The 27935-nt window shown below is 37.1% G+C and overlaps 2 pseudogenes; one reads left to right on the forward strand and one right to left on the reverse strand.

Annotated features, from left to right (window-relative positions):
- Window positions 1–1072: 1072 nt before the first annotated feature.
- Window positions 1073–2185, reverse strand: LOC145713908 (putative P2Y purinoceptor 10; annotated as a pseudogene).
- A 14725-nt stretch (window positions 2186–16910) lies between these two features.
- LOC145713765 (HUWE1-associated protein modifying stress responses 1 pseudogene) lies at window positions 16911–17500 on the forward strand (annotated as a pseudogene).
- The last annotated feature ends 10435 nt before the right edge of the window (window positions 17501–27935 follow it).

Genomic DNA, 27935 nt, shown 5'->3' on the forward strand with positions numbered 1-27935 from the left:
TTGAGATTCTCCCTTTCTGCCCCTCCCCTGCTTGCACTCCATCTCAAAATAAATAAATAAACTTAAAAAAATAAAATACCATTTTAATTAAACCCCATATGTGAAATTTTAAGTTTAAAAATGTTCAATGATAGTGATTTGTATTACAAAATTTTATTAAAAAGTCACAAAGATTTGAAACAATATCAATTTTCATTCTGCATTCATAATGATATTCAATTCACCAATATTCTCTTTATATGTGTCTTTACTTGTGAGTAATGAGGTCTAACTAAAAAACTATACACATGTGTATGATTCTTTATTAATTCATTGTTTAAAATCTATCAAGCAAAGTTGTGACTGAGGTTGTATATAGAGGAAGTAATATAAACATTTCGTTGCACAATTGATTTTAATTTGCAAATTAATAAACATTTTCTAAATGACTGACAATATACACAAATAGGCATCGCATCACACACACTCATAGACTTTCAAACAAAGAGATTTTATTGCAAACCCTGAAATTCTGAAGCTTGTGAAATGTGTTAGAATACAACTGTGTTTTGTGTTTAAGTTGTATGTGTTGTGTATGAATTTCATGATACATTTGAGATATTTGGTATGACTCTGAATTGTTCATTTCTTTAAGGGGAAAATGGAAATTCTCATATTTCAAGCTCTAAGGATATTAATTTTCACAACTCCTATTAATATTAAAAAATGTTTCCTCTTTAGTCTACTTTGCTCTAGTATGTATTTTTAAAATAAAGTCAGGATCTTATTCTGTATATTTTACAATTTTTGGACAATTCACCTATGTCCACTTATTTTAAATTTACATTTTGTTTCTTGCAGGAGAAAGTGAAAACATTGGATCCATTTCTGAGGAACAGGTGTGCAATTTATTCTGGTGCTTATTACTTTCTATAAATAAAGATATTTTACTATCCATAGAACAGCATATTTCCATTTGGATAGAAAATATAGTCATGAATAATTCCTTCAGAAGGAGGATTTTGGAGATGAAAGGAAGGAGGCCATGTTTTCTTAAGGCATTCAACAGTACCATTTTTTAAAATATTCAAGGTTACATAGCTAAACTGATAGAGAACATAGATTATTCTAGTTATTTATTTGATTGTATTATCTTGGAATCATTCAAATTTGTAAGAGAGATAGTTTGAAGTTCCTCCTTCCTGTGATGAATTTCCAAAGCACTGTCCTTGCATCTCACAGTGACTGAAGAGCCAACCACTGTGGTCCAAAAACCTATTGTGGAATTCTGGGGTCATAAAATAATATACAACGGGATCAAGGCAGCAATTCAGATTTGCAAGACATAGAGAAATGATGTAAAAACATAGGATGATCTTAAAAAAGAACAGTTTGAAAAGACATGTTTCACCATCGTATAGAATGGGAAGTTCAGGTGGTAAGGAGGGAAACACACAATGAACACCACTGCACATATCAGAACCAGCCACAAAGACTTCTTTCTCTCTTTGGTATTCTGAGTGGGAACTTGGAATTCCTGTAAAGATTTTCTCTTTTTCCATGTGCAGTATGTTATAATGGCAACAGGTAAAAAAAAAAAACCAAAAAACAAAAAACAAAAAACTTCCAAGTTTAGCTACAGTTACCATACCAATGGAGGAGGCCATGCTAATGTGCTGAAACCCTAAATTGGCAAAGCAGTATTCAGTGTTGTTGGCTAAGTCAGCACTCCTCAGAATTGGAGGTGGCAAACAAGCAGTCCCCACAATGATCCAGATGCCAGCACTGGTGCCTGCATCATACCTACGCTTCCAGTCTCTGACTCTAAAGGGCTTGAGGAGAAAGAAACATCTCTGAAGGCTGATGCATATCAGGAAGCAAACGCTGGCACACATGTCGAGATACTTCAAGTAGAAGCACAGCAGGCAAATGGCCTTCGGGAAGGGCCAGTGGTGGCTAAAGTAATAGTAAATCTGGAGAGGTAAAGACAACACATGAGCAAGATCAGCCACAGAGAGGTTGCTCATGAAAATGATGGCTTTATTTTTCTTGTTGATGAAGTGGCACAGAACCCACAAGGCTGCACTGTTGGCCGAAAGACCAGGGATGAATATGACGATGTAGGTGGTTGCATAGAGAGAGTACTGGAAGGGCATTTGAATATCTGTGCACTTTGTTCTTATATTGGTTGCGCTGTTACTTCCCACCTTGAGGATGTATGTTCTTTCCTTAAGGAAAACATTAGAGTGATGATTTCTGCAGATAACAGTAAAAATAGGGCCAAGGGCATGTCAGTCTATGTTTGGGTTTACAAATATATTTGTGTCCACCAAAGAAGTATTAAAGTGTGAACTTTCACAAATTCAAAGGTCTTTTTCATGCAAGCTGAAAATATCATGGCAATCTACAATTATATGACAATATTGTGAAACATGTTTTCAGAAATCAAGGGAGAAGATGGCGGCGTAGGAGGACGCTGGGCTCACTGCATCCTGCTGATCACTTAGATTCTACCTACACCTGCCTAAATAACCCAGAAAACCACCAGAAGACTAGCAGAACGGATTCTCCAGAGCCAAGCGCAGACGAGAGGCCCATGGAAGAGGGTAGGAGGGCGGAGAGGCAGTGCACGCTACAGGGACTGGCGGGAGGGAGCCTGCGCAGAGGGGCAGCCCACTGGCCAAGCAGAGCCCCAGAGTCTGGCTTGCAAAAGCGAAGGGGCCAGACAGAGTGTGTTCTGACAGCAAGCCGGACATAACATCTGGAAGTTTATAAGCTAACAGCTCTGCTTGGAGAACAGGAGGGCTGGAGGACAATGGAGGAAGATTTGTTGAGCCCCGGACAACAGAGCGCAGCTTGGCCGGGAACAAAGGTGCTCACCAGCGCCATCTCCCTAGCCCATCCCCCAGCCAAAATCCCAAAGGGAACCAGTTCCTGCCAGGAAACTAGCTTGCACAGCACAAACACCCAACACTGTGCTTCTGTGGATCCATCCCTCCAGCTGCAAGTCTGACTCCCTCCCGGTGTCACAGGGTCCCTCCAGAAGCAGATCACTGAAGGAAAAGCGAGCTGAGCCTGCCCCTCCCGCCCCTGTGCACCTTGCCGATCCATCCCAGCTAATATGCCAGATCCCCAGCACCACAAGCCTGGCAGTGTGCAAGTAGCCCAGATGGGCCACACACCCCACAGTGAATCCCGCCCCTAGGAGAGGGAAAGAGAAGGCACACACCAGTCTGACTGTGGCCCCAGTGGTGGGCTGGGGCAGACATCAGGTCTGACTGTGGCCCTGCCCACCAACCCAAGTTATTCAAGACAGCACAGGGGAAGTGCCTCGCAGTTCTACACCACTCCAGGGACTATCCAAAATGACAAAAAAGGAAGAATTCCCCTCAAAAAAAAAAAAAGTCCAGGAAATAACAACAGCTAACGAACTGATCAAAAACGATTTAAACAATATAATAGAAAGTGAATTTAGAATAATACTCATAAAATTAATCACTGGGCTTGAAAACAGTATAAAGGACAGCAGAGAATCTATTGCTACAGAGATCAAGGGACTAAGGAACAGCAAGGAGGAGCTAAAAAATGCTATTAATGATCTGCAAAATAAAATGGAGACGACCACGGCTCGGATTGAAGAGGCAGAGGAGAGAATAGGTGAACTAGAAGATAAAATTATGGAAAAAGAAGAAGCTGAAAAAAGAGAGATAAAAAAATCCAGGAGTATGAGGGGAAAATTAGAGAACTAAGTGATGCACTAAAGAGAAATAATCTACGCATAATTGGTATTCCAGAGGAGGAATAGAGAGGGAAAGGTGCTGAAGGTGTACTTGAAGAAATCATAGCTGAGAACTTCCCGGATCTGGGGAAGGAAAAAGGCATTGAAATCCAAGAGGCACAGAGAACTCCCTTCAGACGTAACTTGAATCGATCTTCTGCACGACATATCATAGTGAAACTGGCAAAATACAAGGATAAAGAGAAAATTCTGAAAGCAGCAAGGGATAAACGTGCCCTCACATATAAAGGGAGACCTATAAGACTCGTGACTGATCTCTCTTTTGAAACTTGGCAGGCCAGAAAGGATTGGCAGGAGATCATCAATGTGATAAACAGAAAAAAATATGCAGCTGAAAATCCTTTATCCAGCAAGTCTGTCATTTAGAATAGAAGGAGAGATAAAGGTCTTCCCAAACAAACAAAAACTGAAGGAATTTGTCACCACTAAACCAGCCCTACAAGAGATCCTAAGGGGGATCCTGTGAGACAAAGTACCAGAGACATTGCTACAAGTACGAAAACTACGGACATCACAAGGACACTAAACCCGTATCTTTCTATAATAACACTGAATGTAAATGGACTAAATGCGCCAAATAAAAGACATAGGGTATCAGAATGGATAAGAAAACAAGACCCATCTATTTGCTGTCTACAAGAGACTTATTTTAGACCTGAGGACACTTTCAGATTGAAAGTGACAGGATGGAGAACTGTTTATCATGCCACTGGAAGTCAAAGAAAGCTGGAGTAGCCATACTTACATCAGACAAACTAGACTTTAAATTAAAGGCTGTAACAAGAGATGAAGAAGGGCATTATATAATAATCACAGGGTCTATCCATCAGGAAGAGCTAACAATTATAAATGTCTATGTGCTGAATACAGGAGCCCACAAATATATAAAACAATTAATCACAAACAGAAGCAACCTTATTGATAAGAGTGTGGTAATTGCAGGGGTCTTTAACACTCCACTTACAGAAATGGATAGATCATCTAGACACACGGTCAATAAAGAAACAAGGGCCCTGAATGATACATTGGTTCAGATGGACTTGACATATATATTTAGAGCTCTGCATCCCAAAGCAACAGAATATACTTTCTTCTCGAGTGCACATGGAACATTCTCCAAGATAGATCATATACTGGGTCACAAAACAGCCCTTCATAAGTTCACAAGAATTGAGATCATACCATGCATACTTTCAGACCACAATGCTATGAAGCTTGAAATCAACCACAGGAAAAAGTCTGGAAAACCTCCAAAAGCATGGAGGTTAAAGAACACCCTACTATAGAATGAATGGGTCAACCAGGCAATTAGAGAAGAAATGTAAAAATATATGGAAACAAATGAAAATGAAAATACAACAATCCAAACGCTTTGGGATGCAGCGAAGGCAGTCCTGAGCAGAAAATGCATTACAATCCAGGCCTATCTCAAGAAACAAGAAAAATCCCAAATACAAAATCTAACAGCACACCTAAAGGAAATAGAAGCAGAACAGCAAAGACAGACTAAACCCAGCAGAAGAGAATAAAGATCAGAGCAGAAATAAACAATATAGAATCTAAAAAAAAAAAACAAAAAAAAAACTGTAGAGCAGAAAGACAAAACCAAGAGTTGTTTTTTTGAAAAAATAAACAAAATTGATGAACCTCTAGCCAGGCTTCTCAAAAAGAAAGGGAAATGACCCAAATAGATAAAATCAGGAATGAAAATGGAATTATTACAACCAATCCCTCAGAGATACAAACAATTATCAGGGAATACTATGAAAAAGTATATGCCAACAAATTGGACACCCTGGAAGAAATGGACAAATTCCTAAACACCCACACTCTTCCAAAACTCACTCAGGAGGAAATAGAAAGCTTGAACAGACCCATAACCAGCGAAGAAATTGAATCAGTCATCAAAAATCTCCCAACAAATAAGAGTCCAGGACCAGATGGCTTCCCAGGGGAATTCTACCAGACGTTTAAAGCAGAGATAATACCTATCCTTCTCAAGCTATTCCAAGAAATAGAAAGGGAAGGAAAACTTCCAGACTCATTCTATGAAGCCAGTATTCCCTTGATTCCTAAACCAGACAGAGACCCAGTAAAAACAGAGAACTACAGGCCAATATCCCTGATGAATATGGATGCAATAATTCTCAATAAGATAATAGCAAATCGAATTCAACAGCATATGAAGAGAATTATTCACCATAATCAAGTGAGATTCATTCCTGGGATGCAGGGCTGGTTAAACATTTGCAAATCAATCAACGTGATACATCACATTAATAAAAGAAAAGATAAGAACCATATGATCCTGTCAATCGATGCAGAAAAGGCCTTTGACAAAATTAAGCATCATTTCTTAATAAAAACCCTCGAGAAAGATGGGATAGAAGGAACATACTTAAAGATCATCAAAGCCATTTATGAAAAGCCCACAGCTAACATCATCCTCAATGGGGAAAAACTGAGAGCTTTTTCCCTGAGATCAGGAACACGACAGGGATGCCCACTCTCACCACTGTGGTTTAACATAGTGTTGGAATTCTGGCATCAGCAATCAGACAACAAAAGGAAATCAAAGGCATCAACATTGGCAAAGATGAAGTCAAGCTTTCGCTTTTTGCAGATGACATGATATTATACATGGAAAATCCGATAGACTCCACCAAAAGTCTGCTGACTTTGGTCAAAAGAACTGATACATGAATTAGCAAATTTGCAGGATACAAAATCAATGTACAGAAATCAGTTGCATTCTTATACACTAATAATGAAGCAACAGAAAGACAAATAAAGGAACTGATATCATTCACAATTGCACCAAGAAGCACAAAATACCTAGGGATAAATCTAACCAAAGATGTAAAAGATCTATGTGCTGAAAACTATAGAAAGCTTATGGAGGTAATTGAAGAAGATATAAAGAAATGGAAAAACATTCCGTGCTCATGGATTGGAAGAATACATATTGTCAAAATGTCAATACTACCCAAAGCCATCTACACATTCAATGCAATCCCAATCAAAATTGCACCAGCATTCTTCTCGAAACTAGAACAAGCAATCCTAAAATTCATATGGAACCACAAAAGGCCCCGAATAGCCGAAGTAATTTTGAAGAAGAAGACCAAAGCAGGAGGCATCACAATCCCAGACCTTAGCCTCTACTACAAAGCTGTCATCATCAAGACAGCATGGTATTGGCACAAAAACAGACACATAGACCAATGGAATAGAATAAAACACCAGAACTAGACCCACAAACATATGGCCAACTAATCTTTGACAAAGCAGGAAAGAACATCCAATGGAAAAAAGACAGTCTCTTTAACAAATGGTGCTGGAACTGGACAGCAACATGCAGAAGATTGAAACTAGACCACTTTCTCACACCATTCACAAAAATAAACTCAAAATGGGTAAAGGATCTGAATGTGAGACAGGAAACCATCAAAACCCTAGAGGAGAAACCAGGAAAATACCTCTCTGACTTCAGCAGCAGCAATTTCTTACTTGACACATCCCCAAAGGAGGGGAATTAAAAGAAAGAAAAGAATTACTGGGACCTTATGAAGATAAAAAGCTTCTGCACTGCAAGGGAAACAGTCAACAGAACTAAAAGGCAACCAACGGAATGGGAGAAGATATTTGCAAATGACATATCAGACAAAGGGCTAGTATCCAAAATCTATAAAGAGCTCACCAAATTCCACACCTGTAAAACAAATAACCCAGTGAAGAAATGGGCAGAAAACATGAATAGACACTTCTCTAAAGAAGACATCCGGATGGCCAACAGGCACATGAAAAGATGCTCAACGTCACTCCTCATCAGGGAAATACAAATCAAAACCACATTCAGATATCACCTCACGCCAGTCAGAGTGGCCAAAATGAACAAATCAGGAGACTATAGATACTGGAGAGGATGTGGATAAATGGGAACCCTCTTGCACAGTTGGTGGGAATGCAAATTGGTGCAGCCACTCTGGAAAACAGTGTGGAGGTTCCTCAAAAAATTAAAAATAGACCTACCCCATGACCCAGCAGTAGCACTGCTAGGAATTTACCCAAGGGATACAGGAGTACTGATGCATAGGGGCACTTGTACCCCAATGTTTATAGCAGCACTCTCAACAATAGCCAAATTATGGAAAGAGCCTAAATGTCCATCAACTGATGAATGAATAAAGAAATTGTGGTTTATATACACAATGGAGTACTACGTGGCAATGAGAAAGAATTAAATATGGCCCTTTGTAGCAACGTGGATGGAACTGGCGAGTGTTCTGCTAAGTGAAATAAGCCATGCAGAGAAAGACAGGTACCATATGTTTTCACTCTTATGTGGATCCTGAGAAACTTAACAGAAACCCATGGGGGAGGAGAAGTTAAAAAAAAGAGGTTAGATTGGGAGAGAGCCAAAGCATAAGAGACTCTTAAAAACTGAGAACAAACTGAGGGTTGATGGGGGGGAGGGAGGGGAGGGTGGGTGATGGGTATTGAGGAGGGCACCTGTTGGGATGAGCACTGGGTGTTGTATGGAAACCAATTTGACAATAAATTTCATATATTGAAAAAAAAGACATCAAAAAGATCAATGTTTTTACAATAATCTCAGTCAGGTTTTCCCCTCAGTAGTTTCAGGGAGTAATCAAACTTGCAGAGATAACCAACAAGCAAGACCTCACTGGAAAATTCATATATATATATATATATATATATATATATATATATATATATATACATATTCCATATATATATTCTCTATATATATAATTCCATATATTCCAACACTTTTGTAAGTTTCCACATTTTAGTGTTATAGTTGTCTCCATTTGCATTGTCATATTTTGCGATCTAGATGAGTTCCAAATCATCAATGCTGGGAAAGAGAAAACTTAATCCATTTTAAAATGCAATCTTATCAGGGATTAAGTGATTTCTGAGATGAGTCTGTAAACCTTTGGGACTGAAACACAGGATAAGGGCTTGGGAAGGACTGGAAGTTCACTAGACCTTGGAAGGATGGAAGTTTGGAAAAAAATAGGACAATGCAGATAAACTTTGACTCCTTCAGAATTTGAGGACAAAATTAGTCTTGTTTGTATGTCATGTTACTTCTCAAACACTTCTGTAACTTTAAAGATCTGTGTCTATACAGAATTACGGTATCTTCAAACATTGACATTGGTCAAGACTATCCTGCTACCATTGCAAGCAACTACCAAATTATGTGAAAAACTAGAGGGTATCTTGTGGTAGTTGCAGAAAAAGAGGCTATCTCTACCTCAGCTCTTGGGTCAAGTTCAGTGAAAATTTACTAATTTTGAATAGTTACATTTTAACAATCATAATTGTTAGAAAATTCTCGCTCTAGTAGGTTAACATCTATATGCATGTCATTTTAGTCTAATTTTGTTTACCAAAGTCACATAAGAATAAAGCTTGCCCCCTGTTGCACATGAAACTCTTTAATTATCTGAAGATGGCAATCCTGTCTCTCTCAAATCTTCCATTATCCAGGTTAAAAATTCATTCCTACCATGCAGAGTCCCTGTTATTGGTTTTCTTTTGGATCAGAACATTATTGCTTTTGGCCCAAAGCCACTACAATACAGTTTATTTTAACCCTTGAAAATGACAGTTTACCCAAATGCTTGATATCCTCGGGAAATATAACATGCCTCTGACTGTGGAAACAAAAAGGTAAATGGGATTTGACTACTTCCTTGTACTTTTTATTGCTTGCAAAGGTAGTTAGTTTGTTTCACATTTTATGGAATTAAAGGGAAATCGAGACACACTTAACATTAACTATTGAAAGCAGCACAGAATCTAAGATAGTGCCTACTCAACCCAAAATACAACCAATTCAAAATTGTAAAAATTCAGTAAACACACACACAGCTCACACAGTGCCAAACAATCTATCTGATGCCTTTGCACTATGTGGTGCTTTCTGATAGACTGTATTTGCTGAAAGTTAATTGCAGTCAAACAGCTCATTCAAATAAACAACTACTTTGTATGTTTTTTTTTTCTCACTGAGTTAGCAATTTTGCTAAATCAGCCAGTTAGTCTAGCAAACTGTAAATAGAGCCAACACTGTTTTTGTGGGGTTTTTTGTTTATCCACTGAACTAAAATAATTGAACTTGTGCTCTGTATACTCAGTTTAAATAAAAACTCATGTAAACTTGAACCAGAATTATTTTTGAAGTAAAATTTAGAAACCAGTTAACATATATGAAATCCTCCTGATCATATTCAGTTTTGTTAAAATAATAATTAAAAATCACTGAATGCCGGGGTGCCTGGGTGGCTCAGTCGGTTGAGTGTCCAACTTCGGTTCAAATCATGATCTTACGGACCATGAGTTCGAGCCCCATGTCAGGCTCTGTGCTGACCACTCAGAGCCTGGAGCCTGCTTCAGATTCTGTGTCTCCCTCTCTCTCTCTCTCTGTCAAAAATAAACATTAAAAAAAAATCACTGAATGCCTATGTTGGACAAGGTGCTATACTAAGTCCTTTATATACACTCTCTCAATCTGTCCCTCCCAGCAGTCCTATACTACAGTAGAACATTGCCACTGTTTTATAGCTGGGGAAACTGAGGTCCCAAGAAAAGCAAGCCTCACTTCCTTTAAGAAGCCTTTCTTGACCTCTCCAAACCAGAGGTCACTTCTATAGCCTCACAGTATCCATAGTTCTGATCATTTTTTTAGCAAGAGTGCATTTAATACATTTAACATGCTGTGGTTATTGCCTTTGTATGCAATCAATTTTGTTCCTCTAAATAGATTGCAATATCCTACATATGAAAGACTGATTCTCTTATTACTTTCTTTCCTCAATAGTAAAGTGTGTTGTAAAGTGTTTTGAACATATTAGGGATCCACTAAGTGTTTATTGAGTGAATGACTGAATATATGATGAATGGATGAATAGGGGAAAAATGCCCCGCTGAGAGAAAGGGAAGGAGTGTGTGGGAAATTGGAATTTAGATGTGATGTTTCATTTGACCACCAGGTGTCACAAGTACACCAACTTTCAAATATTTTTAAACTATTTAACACGTTTGTTTTAAAATTCCATCAAGGGAGAAGTTATACTAAAAGAGAGAAGTATCAATAACATCCTATGTAATATCAGAAGAAGAGTCTTTTAAAGCTAATTTTAGAAAGTTTTAATTTACTTTATTCCTTTAGCCTCCATACTTTCTCATACAGATCTCTAAAAATTGTTTTCTAAATTCATTATAGATTCCTAGAGTATTAGAGCAGTTAAAGACCATCAAGATCTTCTGCTCCTGCCACTTTTTATAGATTAAAAAACCAAGGTCAAAAACAGGTAAATTAAAATTTCCAAATTCACAGATAAAATTACTTGCAAAGGTTGAACCAAGATCCTCTTGTCTTCCACTCAGACTAATTTTTACTTTTCCAGAAATTTCTAAGATGAAACCCATATTTTTGTGATTATCTAATAATAATGCAAACCTTCAGAAATAAACCAATCCCAGATTTTGGAACAGTAAACTGGGCAGTGAATTATTAAAGCAAGAGGGATTAGGTTTTTCCCCCCGATATTCGAGGGCAGAGTGTTTTTAAAAAGCAGAATGAGTATTACTTGTTCCTAATAATAAGATTGTGTAAAAAATATGCTTAAAAGTCATCTTAGATTAGGTTGCTTTTATGCTTTTGTTGTTTCTTTATTTAAGGAATATAATTTCACATTAGAAAATAGAGAATAACACAAACAAAATATATACATGTCTATCACCAATATTTCCATTGCTAATATTTTGGTGTATAACATACTTTTTTCTCCATGTATATAGATCTATAAACGAATACATGTATGGATATTTTAACCAAATTTGATTCATATACATATACTAACTTATAATCGGAGTATATATTCAATCGAATTAATATGAATATAGTGTCTTATTATAAATAAACACTTGAATAATCATTTTAATGGATATTTAGAATTTCATGAGAATTATATAATTTATTTCACTAGTGGACATTGAGTTAGATTACCATTTTTAATTATTAGAAACAATGACTTGCTAAATATTCTTGTACACCCATCTTCACACATTTGAGGGACTATTTTCTTTGAATAAATTTTTAAAAGTGAAATTGCTAGGCTTTTGATGAGTAGTATCAAATTTTCCTCCAGGAAATCGTGACTAATTCTCTAAATTAATTCCTAAATTAATTCTCTTTCAAATACCAATATTAATGCCCTTTCTCATAACATCACAATGTCAAATCTATTTGTTTTCCAAATATATCAAATTCTTTTTAGCTGAAGGAAGGAGTATGTTAAACAGAATTTTAATTATTTGACCTAACTCATTAAATTTCTTTACCTAACCACAAATAAACTCAGACAGAATTATTATTCCTACCTTAACCCAGTGGGTTTAAAACTTGAGCATGCTTCAGAATCATCTGGAGTGCTGTTCCACTCATAGTTTGATTTAGTAGCTCTGGGTTAGGGCCCAAGAGTTTACATTTTGAATAAGTTTCAATGAAATCCAGGGACCACACATTGAAAACTACTATCCTAGCATACTTTATATCAGCAAAGATTGTGTTTTGTCTGAGAAACCAGTGTATTATCTCCTTGCAAATACTGTGAATCATTTAATTAATGATATAGGCTAAATGTTTGAATGTTTATGTGTTCCCTGCCCCCCAGAGTCATATGTTGAAACCTAATCTTAAATGTGATAGTGTTTGGAGTGGAGCCTTTGGAAAGTAAAGTAATTAGGTCTTCAAAGTATTAATGCTTTGCTAAAAGAGACCTCAGGGAAATATCTTGCCCCTTCCACCAGTGAGAAGATGGCCATGTATAAGCCAAGAAGTAGACTTTAAACAGTCACCAAATCCGACAACATCTTGATCTTGCTGTCTCAACTTCTGGAACTCTGAGAATTAAATGTTGTTTAAGACACCCAATCTGTGGTCTTTTGTTATAGCGGCACAAATAGACTAAGACAATTATACATTCTTTTCCACCGTGCATGAGGAAACTCACAGACAGGTTTGTGATTTAACTTTCATAACAGTGTAGTATAGTCTGGCCTACTTACCTACATCTAATTATTTCTCATGTCTTGAGCATGTGGGGAAAAAAGTGATAGTAAAACAAAACAGAAACAATAATAAAAATATTGCATTATATTTAGGTTTTAGAAAACAATCAGGATTCTTATGTTTAAAAAAACTATAGTTCTCTTAATTCTATAATGAAAAACTTTTAAAAGCCTTTTTTTTACCACAATGGAATTTTTAAAAAGTTTAATAAAATTATTCCTGAAGCATTCATATTCAACTGATTCAATTTAAAAATCATTATTAATTTTCAGAGAATATACTGTTTGATTACTTACATGAACAGTATTTCCCCAAATCCAAAACTATTTATTAGTTATTTATTAGAAAAGTTTCCTTTTCTGTAATATGTGTTTTGTCTATAAAAGACAAAACACATATTACAGAAAAGGAAACTATGTCATTTCAGAATCAATACTTTCTTCTTGAATGTCAGAAATTTGAAACCAGTAAGTTCAATCAAGGCAAAAATTGCATTTGTCTTAAGAATTTTCATTAGCTTTCGAAATCTGACTTTTTGGGTTATGACTCATTTTCATTTTTTAAGAAAAAAAATATATTTCTGATGTTTTTTTCCTTCAGAAATTGGAGAGGCTTATAAATTTTCTACCATAACCACCTCTTTACAAGTTTGTTTCCCCTGAACCTCATATGTTTATTGATTTTTTCCAAATATTTTAATTTAACATTCCAGATTTGTTTTTTTCTTAACAGTCAGTATGTTACAGTGGTTCAAACTATAGGCTTTGTAGTCAGACAGACCTGAATTTGAATCCAAATTCCTATGTTTATGGTTTTATTTCCAAAATTATCTGGTTCATATCTTCTTTCACTATATGGTGTCTACCAATGTTGTGTACATTCAAAAAGGCAAGATAATATATGCAATGTGTGTATCTGCTACATAGTAATATTGCAAAAAAGACTATTATTCCAATTTATTTTGTGTATTTCTTCTGAGTCATGAAATAAAGTGAAATATAAATACATTTCAAAGCCCAGCTCAAGTTCTATGTACCCCTGACTTCTCTAGTCTTTGTTGATTTCTTGGGACTTCTGAAGTATCTAGCAATTTATAATACAATAGCATCAGTGTTTAATAACAATTAAATATACTGAGCATTTACTACGTGTCAGCTACTTTAGATATATCATATAATCTTCATGACAATACTATAAGGAAGGGAGATATTGTCATTATGCTCATTTGACCAAGATATTATCAAACTCTTTTACTTATGCATTATTATCTCCTACTAATACATTATTTTATATTGTGTCTATGGTGTGGATTATGTGTATGAGTACTTTGACAAAACCCTTATTTCCACTAAGACACAGACTGCACCAGTAGTGGGCAGAGAATCTTACTCTGTCAATCCCACTGCAAGCATCCATGGCTTGATCACTAACTTTTTTAGGATTTTCCCACTTTTCCTTCATAATTATACAGTTAGTATATATTCTCCAAGAACTCTGACCTTTAAAATTGCTTTAAGGTAGATAACCCCATTCATTTTATTTAAAGCTTTCAGCCCTTCCTAAAATAATAGCTTTGCAAATGGCTTTTAGGTAGATGGTATTCTATTTAGACAATATCACATCCTCTTTCCTCCAAATGCAGGACCATGAATGTTTCCTACTGCTGTCTGGCAATGCTACTGGTTTCAGCTAACAAAAGGCTTAGGAACAGAATAGTCTCACCACTATTGTGCTCCTTTGGCTATGTCTGAGGTCCATGTTTCTTACTGAGGACAGAGCCAAACAACATGGTTGCAGATTACTACTTCTTCAGAAAGGTTAACGACAAGAACTGTGGTTGAGTTGCCTGCTTATGTATGTCCCAATTCATTGGCCCCAATTATGAATTGTCTCAATTCATGGGAGGATTCTACCCATAGAAAATTTTTTAAAAAACACGTGTCTCTTTACATTGACCTCACTGGGTGAAGTACAAAGTGGTAAAGTAACTTGCCTGGGCATAAAGAGACTCACTGTTAATTGAATTTTGGAATGTGGTTAAAAATAAGCCTCTCTAATCATCTTTCTACTTCACCTGGATGCTTCCCAAATGAGAGAAAAAAGTACTATGTAAATCTCCCCAAGGCCAAGGGCACTGATGTTAGGGGAGAGCATGGAACAAATAAATTGTGGCACAGTGGGAAGGAGAGATGGGCATTGATAAGAATTTTTGACTACACTGACTTATCTTTCCAACCTCATTTCTATAGCTCTACACTTCACCACAATTCTCTACTCCAACCATGCTGAAGTATTCACATTTCCATGAAGGTGTGATGCATTCTGTTATACTGATGAATTTGCATAAATGGCTTATGCTCTTGGGGTTTTCTTTTCCCACTTTTCATGTAACTAACTTTCCTTTAGCTTCTAGTTTAGAATTATCTTCTGTAAACCTTTTCTTGAATTCTCTATAAGTCTGATTTAGGCACTTCTCTGTATATTATAAGATGCTGTACTTCCCTTATCAAATGGATCATGCACTAGATATTACATCTGAGACATATATTGAATTTTCTTGACCAAGTGTACATCAAGAGAAATAGAACAGTTCCTAGCAAACATTAGATATTAAAATACATTTGTTTATTAAATTAAGGAGGTGATAGAATTCTAGGTGCAAGATAAAAAATAAAACTGTTAGAAATTGGCAGTCAGCATCCCCATCCATCTTCTACCCAAATGACACCAGGTAAACCTACTTTTAACACTGTTCTGAAAACTTCTGATTCCGTATGATATGGAATGAATCTACTCCATCCCATTATTCTTGATAAGTATGACTAAATCCCTGAATAAAACACATAAAACAAATGTCAGAAGACTCTAATATGCGGAGAGAATAAAAAAGACTGGCTAGAGATCTCAAGACTTAGGGAACAACATGACATTGAATCTGTGTGTGTGTGTGTGTGTGTGTGTGTGTTGTCTCCTATATATCCTAGACTAGTCATTATGGAATCCCACAGGTGAGAAAAGATTTCTGAAAAATTTCTAAAAATTTCCCAAATTTTGTACAATATATAAAACTACTAATTCAAGAACCGAGTTTACCCTAAATGGGTTAATGCAATTAAATGCACATAAAGACACGTCATAATTAACCTTCAGAAATCTAAAGACTAAAAATCTCACGAAGAAAAATAAAACAGAGATAAATAATACATTATCCATATAAAAACAATGATTCAAATGACAGGAGACTTCTAATCTGAAACCGTGGAGGCAAAAAAAAAAAAAAAAAATCCTTTGGGAATACCCAGGTGATGGAAACAAGGTTTACATGCTCTAAAATAATTGCTAATTAAAGTTCTTCATGAAAAAAAAAATTAAAAAAAAAAAAAAAAAGGGGCGCCTGGGTGGCGCAGTCGGTTAAGTGTCCGACTTCAGCCAGGTCACGATCTCACGGTCCCTGAGTTCGAGCCCCGCGTCAGGCTCTGGGCTGATGGCTCGGAGCCTGGAGCCTGTTTCCGATTCTGTGTCTCCCTCTCTCTCTGCCCCTCCCCCGTTCATGCTCTGTCTCTCTCTGTCCCAAAAATGAATAAATAAAACGTTGAAAAAAAAAATTAAAAAAAAAATAAAGTTCTTCAAACAGAAAGGAAATAATAATATAAATAATTTATGTCAAGAATAAAGAAACAGCCCATCACAAAATGAGGAAGGAAGGCTGGGAGGCAGGCCCATTGTGCCCTGAGCCAGCCTTGGTGTAGGGCTGGGAGGGGGCATCTACCCAGCCCTCTGTTCAGCCAGGACTGCGCCTCTGGGCCCCCAGACCCCCATCATTCCTACACAACCCCCTTCCTGGAATCTTCACACTGAGTGTGGGATCCTGAAACCCTGCAACAAAATGGTGAAACCTAATGTGGCCATTCGAGGTGAAACATAATGTGACCATTTGGAGTCATTGGCATCCAAATTTCTCTCTCTCTCTCTCTCTCTCTCTCCCCTGCTTCTTATATTTATCCTCCCTCTCTCACTTTTTCTGACCAAGTGTGTCATCAGCCAGGACTTTCTCTCTAGATTCCTTCCAAAATACAACCACTGCCATCACCATCCTCTACAAGTAAAGCGTGGATACCAATCAGTGAAGTTTTGATATTGGAATTCAGATTGGCCATCAGTGATGCAATGTGTTGGTTTGGGTTAAAGAGTGCAGAAGAACTATTCTTAGAGAAAATTTTATCAGCTTCCTGTGTGGAAAATTTCCTCCACTATGAAACTCTAGAGCTCCCCAAAGACTTACTGTAGTTTCCTCTAACTGAGCTACTTCAATGGAAACTAGCTCATCTGTAGAGGCTGATTAGTAACCCTTCTGGGAAGCTTTAGCTCTGCATGGTCTTAGTGGTACAGTGGCTAGTATAAGCATGTGTTCAGGTACCCCTGGCTCTCTTACACATGGAGCAGTGGATAGAATGCTGGTCAAATGGACTACATGATCTCAATTTGAACACTTTCATATCAGAAGAAATGGCTCTCCATTTGGAAAATGGTGGAACTGAAAGGCATAACTTAGCCCAGTGTGGTGCTGTTATTAAGACTTGCCAACTCACAAACACAACAGAATGATCTAAACTGCAAACATTTTCACACCCACCTTCAAGCTTGAAGGCCACTTGATCCCCAACATATACTATTATTGCAAAGGAAACATGAGGCCATCTTCCCTTGTCCACTGTTGAAGACAAGTGCATTCTATTGTGGTTGTCATAAAAGGAAGTTCTAGATATTTACACTAACTATGATAACTGGTAACTATGGCTTTCTTAGAACTATAATGTTAGGGGCACCTGGTTGGCTCAGTTGGTTAAGCATGTGACTCTTGGTTTCGGTGAAGGTCATGATCTATTAGTGGGTTCAAGCTCCACAACAGGCTCTGCACTGACAATGTGGAGCCTGCTTGGTATTCTTTCTCCTTCCCTCTCTCACTACCCCTCATTCACCCTGTCTCTCAAAATAAATAAATAAACTTAAAAAAAAAAAAGGATAATCATAGCAGAGGACATCTGATACTGTGTAGTCATTAGCAAGATCATCATAGGCAACCATATATCCATTCCAAGGTTAACAGTGACTTTAACTATATTTATTTTCAAAGGGAAATGGAATATCAGATGTGTTTATTTGGTTATATAATGCCTTTGTTTATTTTCTGCTGTGTTATTATTTTGTTTCAACAGTATCACCAGGTTCCTAAAATTGACTTAAACCCATGATTTGGCTTCCTTGTCAAATCTGAAGGCTTCCATTTTTTGCAGCAGCACTGAGCCATGCACCTTGTTTCTATATAGTCACAGGGTGAAACTTCTAATGATTGAATTGTGCCCTGTTTTTAGTTTTCCAAGAAGTTTCTAATTCTGGTGATTGTGTGATGTTGTAAAGAAATGCTATGATGGTCATACAATTAATACTTAATATTTAATCAGTACACAGAGTTTTATTGTATTACTTTTGTGCGTGTTAGTGTTCTAAAAGTAGCAATATTATTAAATTTCCCCCAGATTAACTCTGTAGGCTTAAAGTGCTCAGTTTTAAGACAAGTACTACTTCCTACTCAGGGTACTACACCTTATGGTAAATGTAAACATGCAGACTGCATTCAAGAATAACCTAAAGTAGAGAGGTCATGAACTTTGAGAATGGATTTCCTTTTTGGTTCAGTATTAGCAAGATGGAGGTAGAGGTGGGGGGATATGTATTCTATTCTTTCATGTCCAGTTCTACATTTTTTCATAGATGCCCTGCTGTTTTCAGTTTCCATTGGAATGGTGGAAGATAAAGATTTTGCATCTGCTAATAATGTGATTACAACTTAAACAGTAACAACCAACTCTTCAGTCCCTCTCCTAACAAATGCACTTTGGAATCTCATTCTGGAAAAAATGGAATTGTATGGAGGTTCTCTAGTTGTTAGGTAGACCTAAATAAAGGTTCTGAGCAGATTCCTTTTTTCAGTACATAGAATATCTGTTATGGCTACACTGTTTTGGAGCATGTTTCATCATTAGTGCAGAGACCATGTCTGCCTATCAGTACCTAAAACAGTGAAAATGTTTCCTTGGAAACTTGTAGTAGTATAGTTTCAGTTACTTCCTATTTTTCCCATTAAAAGCCGTTGCAAATCAGTGTGAGGGCTTTTTCCGTAAATTACTTACAGCAGTTTGTTAAAGTTCACAATCCCTTCAGCTATTTAATGATATTGTCCTGTGAAGAAACTTTGCTAAGTTAACCATATTATTAATTGACTGGTTGGGTGGTGAATGGAATATTAGAAATGTATGAGCTGGAGTTCTGTATTCATTACAGATAAAACCTTTATTTTAAAAAGTAATTCCATACTAAAAGTAGGAATGAAAGTGAGGTATTTCTAAAGTTTTTCAAAAGTGGATCTTTTTGTTTGTTTGTTTGAATATGATAGTTGAAGAATTATAGCAATCTGTCACTTTACATGAAACAGACTGTTTATTATGAATACCTTCAAGCTTCTCTTTGGAATATGCTCAGAAATTAATTTGGAGTTATCTTTGTTTTTTCTATTGTTGAAAATTTGGATCCTGGAATTGAGGTTTGGTGGTGGGAACCATTGTTCACAAGTAGCCAGAACTCCTCTTCCTAAAGGATTTTGAGATTGAGGAATACTTGTTTAATATTCTCTTTATGCTTTAGTTCTAGTTCCTCCTTTTGAATTGAATAACATTTTTAAAACTTTTGGTTGTTTTTGTTTTAATTAGTGCTCTGATGCTTAATCTCAGTACTCTTTACTCTCAATTGTCAAATTTTGATAAAACGTGTGCCATTTTCTTTGGTAAGGGAAAGTAGGTCTTAATGTCTTCCAAAACATTATTTGTATGCCTTATCAGCTCCATTAAACATTTTTAAAAACTTAAAAAAAACTGAAGAAAGAATAACCTAAAAAGTAATATATACAGAAAAACTGCCTTTCAAAATGAAGGAAAACAAGACAATTCTAAATAAAAAACCTAATAGAAATCATTAATTGAAATACTAGTATTCTCTAACAAAAAGTGTTAAAAAGAGCTTTTTCAGATTAACTTAAATGAAATAAGACAGTAACTGGATCACAAAGGAAGAAACAAAGACCACCATTACAGTTAAATAAATATATAAATATAAAAGAGAATAAACATGTATTTCTTTATAGGACTTTTCTTCTACTCTATGATTTAAAGGAAAATTGCATAAAACATCTATTACCAATAATTACAAAACTCTGTTGGTAAGTTTATAATGTATAAAGGTATAATATGTAGGACAATGATTGAACACAAGAAGGGAATGGGGATATACTGAAACAAGGTTTTTATATACTACTGAAATAAAATTGACATGTACTAAATTGTTTTAAGGTAAGTTGTTAGCTGAAATCTGCAAGGAAACCACTATGAAAATAAATCTAAAACTGAAGTGAATTAAACAGCAAAGGAATTGAAATGGTATTCAATAAGTTGTCTATGTAACACAGATAAAGAAAGAAATAGATGATTAAAAGTCAAAAGACTTTAAAAAAACAAACAGCAAAATTAGCAAATCCATAATCACATTATATACATTAAATATAAATTGATTAAATACTCCAATAACAAAAGATGGTAGAGTGAATTAAAATAAACAATTATATACAGACATATTCTATCTACAGAGGTAAACATTAGATTCAAAGACACAAACACGTTGAAAGTAAAAGGAAGTTAAGATGCAAACAGTAATTAAAAGGGATCTGGAAAGGCTCCACTAATATCAGAAAAAATAGATTTTAGGTATCAATTGCTATTAGAGATAAATCATATTATATACCATTTAAAAAAGTAATTTAATCAGTGAAACATAGGAGTTAAAAGCATATATGCACCTAAAAATACAGCTCTGAAATATGTGAGATGAAACTGACAGAAGTCAAAAGAGAAATAGACAATTCAACAATAACAGTTGGAGACCTCAAAAGCTTATTTTCAATAATGGATAAAACAACATGGCAGAAGATAAAAAATAATATTCAACACTATAAACCAACTAAATCAAATAAAGATAATTGAATAATCCACTTAATGACAGCAGAATATATATTCTTCGTAAATAAATATGGAATGTTCATCAAGATATAACATATATTAAACCATACAACCCTCAAAAACTTTAAAATGATTGATATCACATAAAGTATATTTTCTGACTACAACGAAATTAAATTAGAAATGCATACAAGGAAGTGATGTCAGCAAAATGGTTACAGGGATTTCTAGCATCTGTCTCTCTCTAGAAACATCAATTTGAATAATTATTCATGGATGATAATACCTTCACAAGGACCAATGATTCCAGTGAGATATTACAATACCTGAATGAAGCACAGAGCTAATAAAAGACACATTGAGGGGTGCCTGGGTGGCTCAGTCCGTTAAGCGTCCAACTTTGGTTCAGGTCATGATCTCATGGTTTGAGAGAGACTGTGCTGTCAGCACAGAGCCTGTTTCAGATCATCTGTCCCTTTCTCTCTCTGCTTCCTCCATGCTTATGTTCTCTCTCTCCCTCTTAAAATCAAATAAATAAACATAAAAAAAGAAAAGACACATTGAGGAAAGTAGGAATGGTAGATTCACACTACTTGCCCCACACTTCCACCAAGACCCTTGGTAGGCCAGTGAAGAGAGAGACACCTACTCCATGGGGGAAGGAGAGTGAAGTGATGTCCAACTTCACCATGGATGCCAAAGTACCAGGCCAATTCCTTCAGTCTCAGGTGGTTCCCTGAATGTGTCTACAAAACCAAGCTTCCAGCTCACTCCAGTGTCTGCTGACTTCTGCAGCCTCAGGCAACTCCTGCAACCCTAGGCAGCATCTTTGACACTCGGCACCCAGTGGGATCCTAAAAATCCAAGCCCATACTTTCCATGATGTCTTCCAGCTCCAGTAACCCCAATAAATTTTCATGGCAACAGGCTCCTGGCAGGCTACTATGAACCTAAGGCCCCTGGCTGTCTTCAACACCAGCTGGCTTCAGTGACCCCAGGCTTCCTCCACAGTTCCTGATAGTTTTCTTGACCACAGGGTCCCAGAAAGCCCCCACAAACTCAAGCTTCCAACTGAACCAGGCAACAGGAAACTCCACTGGCATCACTTAGCTCCCACAGCCCCCGGAAGATTCCCTGGTACCAAGTTCCTTGTGAGATTTAGAAAACCCAGGTCTCTGTTACATCCCAGTTCCTGGTATTTCATGAAGCCCTAGGCAGGTCCTGTGGCCCAGGCTTTCAACAGGCTCCTGTAAGCCCAGTCTTCTGCCATAGCCAAGTGCTAGGCAGCTCCCATGACCTAGGGTGTATCCTATAGTTCAGGCTCACAATAACCCCCCATAAACCCATTCCAGTAATATACCCTGCAGACTCAGACACTGGGCCCACTCCATGTAATTGATGGTCCTCAACATGTAATTGACTCCTGCGGACCCAGGATCCAGCATCACCCACACAGAAACAGGGTCCATGCCCATCACAACAGACTCAAGATCAGGGCCTGTCCTCACTGAATCTAGACTTCAGCCATACCCCTTAGGCCCAGACACCAGACTCATCCCATGTACCCAAATACCCACTGTGAATATCTGCTGATCCAGACACCAGACTTGCAGGCTCAAAGACACAAATAGCAAGGCCAACCATGGACACCACCAAATAGCCCAACTGGAATCTCTGGACAGGCTGACTGGTGAAGAATTTTGTCTGTCAAGGCCAGTCTATAAGGACTGGGAGAAGTGCCTACACCTTCAAATAACAGACACCAACACAAGGCAACAGGATCATGAATAATCAAAGAAACATAAAAGTTAGCAGAAGGAAGTAACAAAGATGAGAGTACAATAAATGAAATAGAGGTAAAAAAAATCCACAAAAACCCAATACAAGATAAATAGAAGAAACTAAGAGTGTTTTTTGTAAAGAAACAGAATTGATGACATTTTAGGTAGGATAAATAAGGAAAAAGATTGAAGACCCAAATAAACATAGTCAGAAATTAAATTGACACCACATAAATACAAAGACTCATAAAAGACTACAATGAATACACCAACAAATTGCACAACCTAAAAGAAGTGAATAAATTCCTACATAAATGCAACCTACAAGATACAATCATAAGGAAATAGGAACTCTAAACATAACTATAACAAGTAAGATGATAAAATCTTTAATCAATAACCTGCCAACACAGAAAAAACCCGGACCATATGGTTTCATGGGTGAATTCCACAAAACATGTAAAATGGAATTAATAACAATCCTTCTAAAACTCTTCCAAAAAAGTGAAAGAGAGGAAACACTCCCAAACTCATTTTATGAGGCCAGCATTATCTGATATCAAAGTGAGATAAGGATTCTAAAAAGTATAGGCCAATATACCTGATGAAAATGGTTCCAAAAATTCTCAACCATATACTAGCAAACTGACATCAACAGCACATTAAAAGGATCATACACCATGATAAAGTGGAATTTATTCCTGGAACGCAAGTATGATTCAACATACACAAGTATGATTCAACATACACAAAGCAATAAATCTGATATATTACATTAACAGAGTGAAAAAATATGATCATTTCAAATTGATACAGAAATATTACCTGATAAAATTCAACATCTGTTCATGATTTAAAAAAAAACTCTCAATAAATTCTTATGGTGGGAATGTACCTCAAATAGCATGAAATAAGGAAAGAAGCTCACCATATATGACAAACCCATAGCTAAAATTATACTAAGTTGTGAAAGACTGAAGCTTTCCTTCTAAGATTAGCAACAAGACAAGGGTGACCACTCTCATTATCCCTGATCATCTTAGCACTGGAAGTCTTAGCTAGAGCAATCAGAAATTTAATAAGTAAACAAATAAATAAATAGCAACTAATTGGAGAAGAAATGAAAATTGTAGATGATATGATCTTATGTATAGAAAACTCCTAAGGATTCCAAAAAAAAATGTTAGAACTAATCAAGAAACTCAGTAAAGCTATAGCATGCAAATAAACATACAAAATTAGTTTCATTTCTAGATATTAAGAACAAATCAGAAATAGAAATAAAGAAAACAATCTCATTTACAATAGCATTAAATTATTAAATACTTGATATAGAGAATTGAATATAAGATGGTGGCGTATGAGGACACTGGGCTTACCTTGTCCTGCTGATCACTTAGATTGTAACCACATCTGCCTAAATAACCCAGAAAAACACCAGAAGACTAGCAGAACGGACTCTCTGGAGCTAAGGGTAGGCAAAAGGCCCACGGAAGAGGGTAGGAAGGGAGAAGAGGTGGTGCATGCTACAAAGACTGGCTGAGGGAGCCAGGGCAGTGGAAGGGCAGCCCATCCAGCAAGGCAGAGCCCCCTAAGTCTGGCATGCAAAAGCAGAGGGGCTCGATTCCGTGAGTTCTGACAGCCAGAAGGACTTAACAACTGGAAAGTTAAAAGTCAACAGCTCTGCTTTTGGAGAGTGAGGACGGTGAGAAGACACCAGGAGGGAGAGTTGAGCCCCAGAAGGCAGAGCTCAGCTCGATGGGGGACAAAGGCACAGGCAACTGCCATTTCCCTCTCCCATCCCCAGGCCGAAATACCAAAGGGAACCAGTTCCCCTTACTAAACTTGTTTGCATGGCACAAACACCCAACACTGTGCTTCTGTGGATCCATCTCTCCTATGGGTCGTCTCCCTCCTGGTACTGCAGGGCCCCTCCCTCAGGGGACCACCAATGGCAAAGTGAGCTAAGGCTCCCCTCCCACCCCTGTGCACCTTACAGATCCACCCCCTCTAATGTGTCAGATGCCATCAAAGCAGCAACACAAGCCTGGAAGTGTGCAAGTAGCCCAGACAGGGGCCACACCACTCCACAGTGAATCCTGCCCCTGGGAGAGAGGAAGATAAGATACACACCAGTCTGACAGTGGCCCCAGCGGTGGGCTGGGGGCAGCCATCGGGTCTGACTGTGGCCCCACCCACCAACACAAGTTACTCCAGACAGCATAGGGGAAGTGCCCTGCAGTTTGGAGCCACCCCAGGAACTACCCAAAATGACAAAACAGAAGAATTATCCATAAAAGAAACTCCAGGAAGTAGTGAAAGCTAACAAATTGATCAAAACCGACTTAAGCAATATAATGCAACAAGAATTTAGAATAGTAGTCATAAAATTAATCGCTGGGCTTGAAAAAAGCATAGAGAACAGCAGAGAATCTATGGCTACAGAGATCAAGGGACTAAAAAATAGTCATGAGGACATAAAAATGCTATAAACGAGGTGCAAGATAAAACGGAGGTGACCATAGAACTGATTGAAGAGGAAGAGTAGAGAATAGGTGAATTAGAAAATAAAATATGGAAAAAGAGGAAGCTGAGAAAAAGAGAGATAAAAAAATCCAGAAGTATGAGGGGAGAATTAGATAACTAAGTGACGCAATCAAACAGAACAATATCCATATCATAGGAATTCCAGAAGAAGAAGAGACAGAAAGGAGCTGAAGGTGTATTTGAACAAATCATAGCTGAGAACTTCCCTGCTCTGGGGAATGTTAAAGGCATTGAAATCCAAGAGGCACAGAGAACCCCTTCAGATGTAACTCGAATCGATCTTCTGCACAACTTATTATAGTGAAACTGGCAAAATACAAGGACAAAGAGAATTCTGAAAGCAGGTAGGGATAAACAGACTCTAACTTATAAAGGTAGACACATAAGGGTAGTAGCAGACCTATCTACTGAAACTTGGCAGTCCAGAAAGGAATGGCAAGAAATCTTCAATGTGATGAGCAGAAAATATATGCAGCTGAGAATCTTTATCCATCAAGTTTGTCATTCAGAATAGAAGGAGAGATAAAGGTTTTTGCAAACAAACAAAAACTGAAGGAATTCATCACCACTAAACCAGCCCTACAAGAAATCTAAGGGGGATTCTGTGAGTAAAATGTTTCAAGGACCACAAGGTACCAGAGACATCACTACAAGCAGGAAACCTACATACATCACAATGACTCTAAACCCATATCTTTTAATAAAAACACTGAATGTAAATGGACTAAATGCTCCAACCAAAAGACATAGGGTATCAGAATGGATAAAAAAAACAAGACCCATATATTTTCTGTCTACAAGAGACACATTTTAGATCACAGGACACCTTGAGGTTGAAAGTGAGGGGATGAGAAACTATCTATCATGCTGCTGAAAGTCAAAAGAAATCTGGAGTAGCCATACTTATATCAGATAAACTAGACTTTAAATTATAGCCTGTAACAAGAGGTGAAGAAGGACATTATATAATACTTACAGGGTTTATCCATCAGGAAGAGCTAACAATTATAAATGTCTATGCACTGAATATGGGAGCCTCCAAATATATAAAACAATTAGGGGCATCTGGATGACTCAGTCTGTTAAGCGTGCCACTAAGGCTCAGGTCATGATCTTGCAGTCCGTGAGTTTGAGCCCCGTGTCTGGCTCTGTGCTGACAGCTCAGAGCCTGGGGCTTGTTTCAGACTCTCTCCCTCTCTCTCTGACCCTTCCCCATTCATGATCCATCTCTCTCTGTCTCACAAAAATAAACATTATTTTTTAAAATAATTAATCACAAACATAAGCAACCTTATTGATAAGAATGTGGTAATTGCATTAATTGCATTTTAATACTCCACTTAAAGCAATGGATAGAACATCTAGACACAGGATCAATAAAGAAACAAGGGCCCTGAATGATTCATTGAATCAGATGGACTGATATATTTAGAACTCTGCATCCCAAAGCAACAGAATATACTTTCTTCTTGAGTGCACATGGAACATTCTACAAGACAGATGGCATACTAGGTGACAAAACACCACTTCAAAAGTATAAAAGAATTGAGATCATACCATGCACATGTTCAGGTCACAATGCTATGAAACTTGAAATCAACCACAGGAAAAAGTCTGGAAAATCTCCAGACTGGAAGAGTATGTCTGGAGAAGCATGGAAAGTCTGGAAAAGCATGGAAGTTAAAGAACACCCTACTAAAGAATGAATGGGTCAACCAGGCAATTAGAGAAGAAATTTAAAAATATATGGAAAAAAATGAAAATGGAAAGACAACAATCCAAAAGCTTTGGGATGCAGCGAAGTTAGTCCTGAGGGGAAATACATTGCAATCCAGGCATATCTCAAGAAACAAGAAAAATCCCAAATACAAAATCTAACAGCACACCTAAAGGAAATAGAAGCAGAACAGCAAAGGCATCCCAAAACAAGCAGAAGAGAAATAATAAAGATGGGAGCACAAATACACAATACAGAATCTAAAAAACTGTAGAGCAGATCAACGAAACCAAGAGTTGGTTTTTTGAAAAAATAAACAAAATTGACAAACCTCTAGCCAGGCTTCTCAAAAAGAAAAGGGAGAGGACCCAAATAGATAAAATCATGAATTAAAATGCAATTATGGCTACCAATCCCTCAGAAATACAAGCAATTATCAGGGAATACTAGGAAAAATTATATGCCAACAAATTGGACAACCTGGAAGTAATGAACAAATTCCTAAGCATCCACACACCTCCAAAACTCACACAGGAAGAAATAGAAAACTTGATCAGACCCATAACCAGGGAAGAAATTGAAGCAGTTATCAAAAATCTCCCAACAAATAAGTGTACAGGACCACATGGGTTCCCTGGGGAATTGTATTGGACATTTAAAGCAGAGATAATACCTAATTTTCTCAAGCTGTTTCAAAAAATAGAAATGGAAAGAAAACTTCCAGACTCACTCTATGAAGCCAGCAGTATTTTGATTCCCAAACCAGACAGAGACCCAGCCAAAAAAGAGAACTACAGGCCGATATCCCTGATGAATACGGTTGCAAAAATTCTCAACAAGATACTAGCAAATCAAATTCAACAGCATATAAAGAGAATTATTCAACATGATCAAGTGGGATTCATTCCTGGCATGTAGGGCTGGTTCAACATTC

This window comes from Panthera onca, chromosome X, assembly GCF_046562875.1.
Source record: "Panthera onca isolate mPanOnc1 chromosome X, mPanOnc1 haplotype 2, whole genome shotgun sequence".
NCBI classification, from domain to species: Eukaryota; Metazoa; Chordata; class Mammalia; order Carnivora; family Felidae; genus Panthera; species Panthera onca.